This window comes from Schistocerca americana, unplaced genomic scaffold (assembly GCF_021461395.2).
Source record: "Schistocerca americana isolate TAMUIC-IGC-003095 unplaced genomic scaffold, iqSchAmer2.1 HiC_scaffold_753, whole genome shotgun sequence".
Taxonomy (NCBI): domain Eukaryota; kingdom Metazoa; phylum Arthropoda; class Insecta; order Orthoptera; family Acrididae; genus Schistocerca; species Schistocerca americana.
This window is the reverse complement of record NW_025726515.1, coordinates 20,001-25,000: the sequence shown is the minus strand read 5'-3', so window position 1 is coordinate 25,000 and position 5,000 is coordinate 20,001. Positions and strand designations below refer to the sequence as shown.

At 54.3% G+C, this 5,000-nt stretch overlaps 1 non-coding gene across 1 annotated transcript in view; it reads right to left on the bottom strand.

Annotated features, from left to right (window-relative positions):
• LOC124590295 overlaps positions 1–1,460 on the bottom strand; it is a 1,910-nt gene extending 450 nt beyond the window's left edge. Inside the window, exon 1 of the ribosomal RNA XR_006976513.1 lies at positions 1–1,460. This exon is cut by the window's left edge and continues 450 nt beyond it. This is a non-coding gene — a ribosomal RNA (small subunit ribosomal RNA).
• Between the last annotated feature and the right edge of the window lie 3,540 nt (positions 1,461–5,000).

Sequence of the window (5,000 nt, the reverse complement as noted above, 5' to 3'; positions counted from 1 at the left end):
GATGTCACGCGACTAGTTAGCAGGCTAGAGTCTCGTTCGTTATCGGAATTAACCAGACAAATCGCTCCACCAACTAAGAACGGCCATGCACCACCACCCACCGAATCAAGAAAGAGCTATCAATCTGTCAATCCTTCCGGTGTCCGGGCCTGGTGAGGTTTCCCGTGTTGAGTCAAATTAAGCCGCAGGCTCCACTCCTGGTGGTGCCCTTCCGTCAATTCCTTTAAGTTTCAGCTTTGCAACCATACTTCCCCCGGAACCCAAAAGCTTTGGTTTCCCGGAGGCTGCCCGCCGAGTCATCGGAGGAACTGCGGCGGATCGCTGGCTGGCATCGTTTATGGTTAGAACTAGGGCGGTATCTGATCGCCTTCGAACCTCTAACTTTCGTTCTTGATTAATGAAAACATACTTGGCAAATGCTTTCGCTTCTGTTCGTCTTGCGACGATCCAAGAATTTCACCTCTAACGTCGCAATACGAATGCCCCCGCCTGTCCCTATTAATCATTACCTCGGGTTCCGAAAACCAACAAAATAGAACCGAGGTCCTATTCCATTATTCCATGCACACAGTATTCAGGCGGGCTTGCCTGCTTTAAGCACTCTAATTTGTTCAAAGTAAACGTGCCGGCCCACCGAGACACTCACTCAAGAGCACCCTGGTAGGATTGCAACGGGGTCCGCCTCGGGACGCACGAGCACGCACGAGGCGCGTCGCACGCCTTCAGCTCGCCCCACCGGCAGGACGTCCCACGATACATGCCAGTTAAACACCGACGGGCGGTGAACCAACAGCGTGGGACACAAATCCAACTACGAGCTTTTTAACCGCAACAACTTTAATATACGCTATTGGAGCTGGAATTACCGCGGCTGCTGGCACCAGACTTGCCCTCCAATAGATACTCGTTAAAGGATTTAAAGTGTACTCATTCCGATTACGGGGCCTCGGATGAGTCCCGTATCGTTATTTTTCGTCACTACCTCCCCGTGCCGGGAGTGGGTAATTTGCGCGCCTGCTGCCTTCCTTGGATGTGGTAGCCGTTTCTCAGGCTCCCTCTCCGGAATCGAACCCTGATTCCCCGTTACCCGTTACAACCATGGTAGGCGCAGAACCTACCATCGACAGTTGATAAGGCAGACATTTGAAAGATGCGTCGCCGGTACGAGGACCGTGCGATCAGCCCAAAGTTATTCAGAGTCACCAAGGCAAACGGACCGGACGAGCCGACCGATTGGTTTTGATCTAATAAAAGCGTCCCTTCCATCTCTGGTCGGGACTCTGTTTGCATGTATTAGCTCTAGAATTACCACAGTTATCCAAGTAACGTGGGTACGATCTAAGGAACCATAACTGATTTAATGAGCCATTCGCGGTTTCACCTTAATGCGGCTTGTACTGAGACATGCATGGCTTAATCTTTGAGACAAGCATATGACTACTGGCAGGATCAACCAGGGAGCTGCGTCAACTAGAGCTGAGCAGCCGGCCGCCCGGGAGTGTGTCCCGGGGGCCCGCGCGAACACGCAAGCGTCCGCTCAATTATTCTGCAAACAGGAGGAGGCTGAGCTCCCCTGCACAATACACCTCGAAACCCTCTCAGGTCCCGGCGGCGCGCAGCGCCGTCCTAAGTACTTGGTCGGGTTCGAGAGAGGCGCAATCGCCCGGAGTTTGGCGAGTAGACGCTTTAGGTGCGACCACCCGTGCTCCCAACTGAGCTTGCCGCTGCCGACAGAGGCCCGGGAGCGTGCTGTCGTGGCATTGCCGGCGGGAGACAACACGCGCCACCTACGGTGGCCGGCAGCTCCAACGCCAGCGCCACAGAAGGACAAAAGCCCCACTTGGGTGCCGAAGCGAACGCGCCAACACGTCCGCACAGCTGCGATACAAACCACCTGCGAGAACCGCAGAGGCGACCGAGCAGCAGACGGCGTCGCGGCGCCGAGCGCCGGGCGGCGGCGCATCCTCAGCGCACACAGTCCTCAATCGGACCAGCACACTGCAGATGTCCACCGCGCTTCGCACCGGGCCCGCGAGGACCTACTTTGGCCGCACGGCGCCGCGTGCAGGGTGCGCCGGCGCGCAGCTGCGCCGCCTGCCGCCTCCGTCGGCCGGCGCGCCTGCCACTGGCCGCCCCCACCAGCCGGCTGTAGCGCGTGCGCCCACGCACCGCGCGGCCAGCACGCCGGGAGGCCCCCCCTCACCGGCCGGGGACGGTCCCACCCAGCCACCGCCGCGTATCGCTTCACACCCACATGCCATTCACGTTCGTGGGCATGGTGGGTATCGCTGAAACAACCGGTTGGTAGCTCAACCGATCGTCGCCATCACTGATTCACCTCTAGCGAGAACAACCGCACCACAACGGTTTACCAGTTGTTCATTTGCGTAACGTCACCAGCAAACGTAGACGTCCATCGCCATTTGCAAATTCAACGATTGTTGCATGCCTGTGTCAGGTGTCACGACACACTATGTCTGCCCACATACACGCAACAACATGTGCACGCTTCGCGAACACGTGGAAGGTGGCCCCCGTACGTATGCGATGTCCATTGCGCGAACGACTGTCAACCGGCCTCTGTCGCATGTCGCAGATGTGGAACGCAGTGCACCATGCTATCACGGTGAGTGAGAAGAGACGACTACGTCTGACAACACGCGCCACTACATCAACAGACGGCTCATGCTGATCGCCATCCACGGCATACCATACTGCAATCCAGCTCTTATAGGGAGACGACACGTAGCTGAGTGCACAATATTTGGACCGTATGGTTCGCCGTTGTTGGCGCAGTCGTGGTACGGTCACACATGTACCACGATGTATCATTCAGTACATGAGGACCAATGTGCAGTACAGTGTGTGATTTGGACGTACAACATCAGCGGACAGTTGACACAAGCCGTACCACAACGTAGGCTGTGCTTCGCCATGCGAATGCCAATGAACAACTGCGAAGGGCATTGAGCATGTACGTCCTGCTGCCATCCGCATTACAGTGTATAGCTGCAAGGTGTTTAACATGAAGCGATACTCTGGGGACCGGGCAGTGCGGGTAGCAAACTATATTGCGGGGGTTGCAGTTAGGCAACACTACACTAATTTAACGCGTCGTATGACAATTACAGAGCAGGTTAAGGCCCAACGTGTGTTGGGTTAAGGCCCAACGTGTGTTGGGTTAAGGCCCAACGTGTGTTGGGTTAAGGCCCAACGTGTGTTGGGTTAAGGCCCAACGTGTGTTGGGTTAAGGCCCAACGTGTGTTGGGTTAAGGCCCAACGTGTGTTGGGTTAAGGCCCAACGTGTGTTGGGTTAAGGCCCAACGTGTGTTGGGTTAAGGCCCAACGTGTGTTGGGTTAAGGCCCAACGTGTGTTGGGTTAAGGCCCAACGTGTGTTGGGTTAAGGCCCAACGTGTGTTGGGTTAAGGCCCAACGTGTGTTGGGTTAAGGCCCAACGTGTGTTGGGTTAAGGCCCAACGTGTGTTGGGTTAAGGCCCAACGTGTGTTGGGTTAAGGCCCAACGTGTGTTGGGTTAAGGCCCAACGTGTGTTGGGTTAAGGCCCAACGTGTGTTGGGTTAAGGCCCAACGTGTGTTGGGTTAAGGCCCAACGTGTGTTGGGTTAAGGCCCAACGTGTGTTGGGTTAAGGCCCAACGTGTGTTGGGTTAAGGCCCAACGTGTGTTGGGTTAAGGCCCAACGTGTGTTGGGTTAAGGCGCAACGTGGGTTAGGTTAAGGCGCAACGCGGGTTAGGTTAAGGCGCAACGCGGGTTAGGTTAAGGCGCAACGCGGGTTAGGTTAAGGCGCAACGCGGGTTAGGTTAAGGCGCAACGCGGGTTAGGTTAAGGCGCAACGCGGGTTAGGTTAAGGCGCAACGCGGGTTACGTTAAGGCGCAACGCGGGTTACGTTAAGGCGCAACGCGGGTTACGTTAAGGCGCAACGCGGGTTACGTTAAGGCGCAACGCGGGTTACGTTAAGGCGCAACGCGGGTTACGTTAAGGCGCAATATAGGTTAGGTTAAGGCGCAATATAGGTTAGGTTAAGGCGCAATATAGGTTAGGTTAAGGCGCAATACGGGTTAGGTTAAGGCGCAATACGGGTTAGGTTAAGGCGCAATACGGGTTAGGTTAAGGCGCAATACGGGTTAGGTTAAGGCACAATACGGGTTAGGTTAAGGCACAATACGGGTTAGGTTAAGGCACAATACGGGTTAGGTTAAGGCACAATACGGGTTAGGTTAAGGCACAATACGGGTTAGGTTAAGGCACAATACGGGTTAGGTTAAGGCACAATACGGGTTAGGTTAAGGCACAATACGGGTTAGGTTAAGGCACAATACGGGTTAGGTTAAGGCACAATACGGGTTAGGTTAAGGCACAATACGGGTTAGGTTAAGGCACAATACGGGTTAGGTTAAGGCACAATACGGGTTAGGTTAAGGTACAATACGGGTTAGGTTAAGGTACAATACGGGTTAGGTTAAGGTACAATACGGGTTAGGTTAAGGTACAATACGGGTTAGGTTAAGGTACAATACGGGTTAGGTTAAGGTACAATACGGGTTAGGTTAAGGTACAATACGGGTTAGGTTAAGGTACAATACGGGTTAGGTTAAGGTACAATACGGGTTAGGTTAAGGTACAATACGGGTTAGGTTAAGGTACACATTGTTGTAAGGAAAGGTGTTTTGGGGGGGGGGGGGGGGCCGGTTTGTTGATTGTGATTATCGTAAGTAAATGACTGCGGCATCATCTGATTTGCCACGTCAGGGTGCACCTTTGGCTCATAACAGGCGGCGCTCTGATTCCATGCTTGTGGCAGACCTGTGTCTTTCATTCCTGCCATTGTTTGTGTGGTGTGACAGGAGGCAGTATTGTGATGTTGGGTGCACCCCTGTGTAGGACATGTGTGGGTGTTGGTGGCTTAGCTGAGCAATGGTGGTTGTCGGAAGGGTGAGATATTCTGTTTTGTGAGTGGACCTCCCGGTCTGGTTATGATAG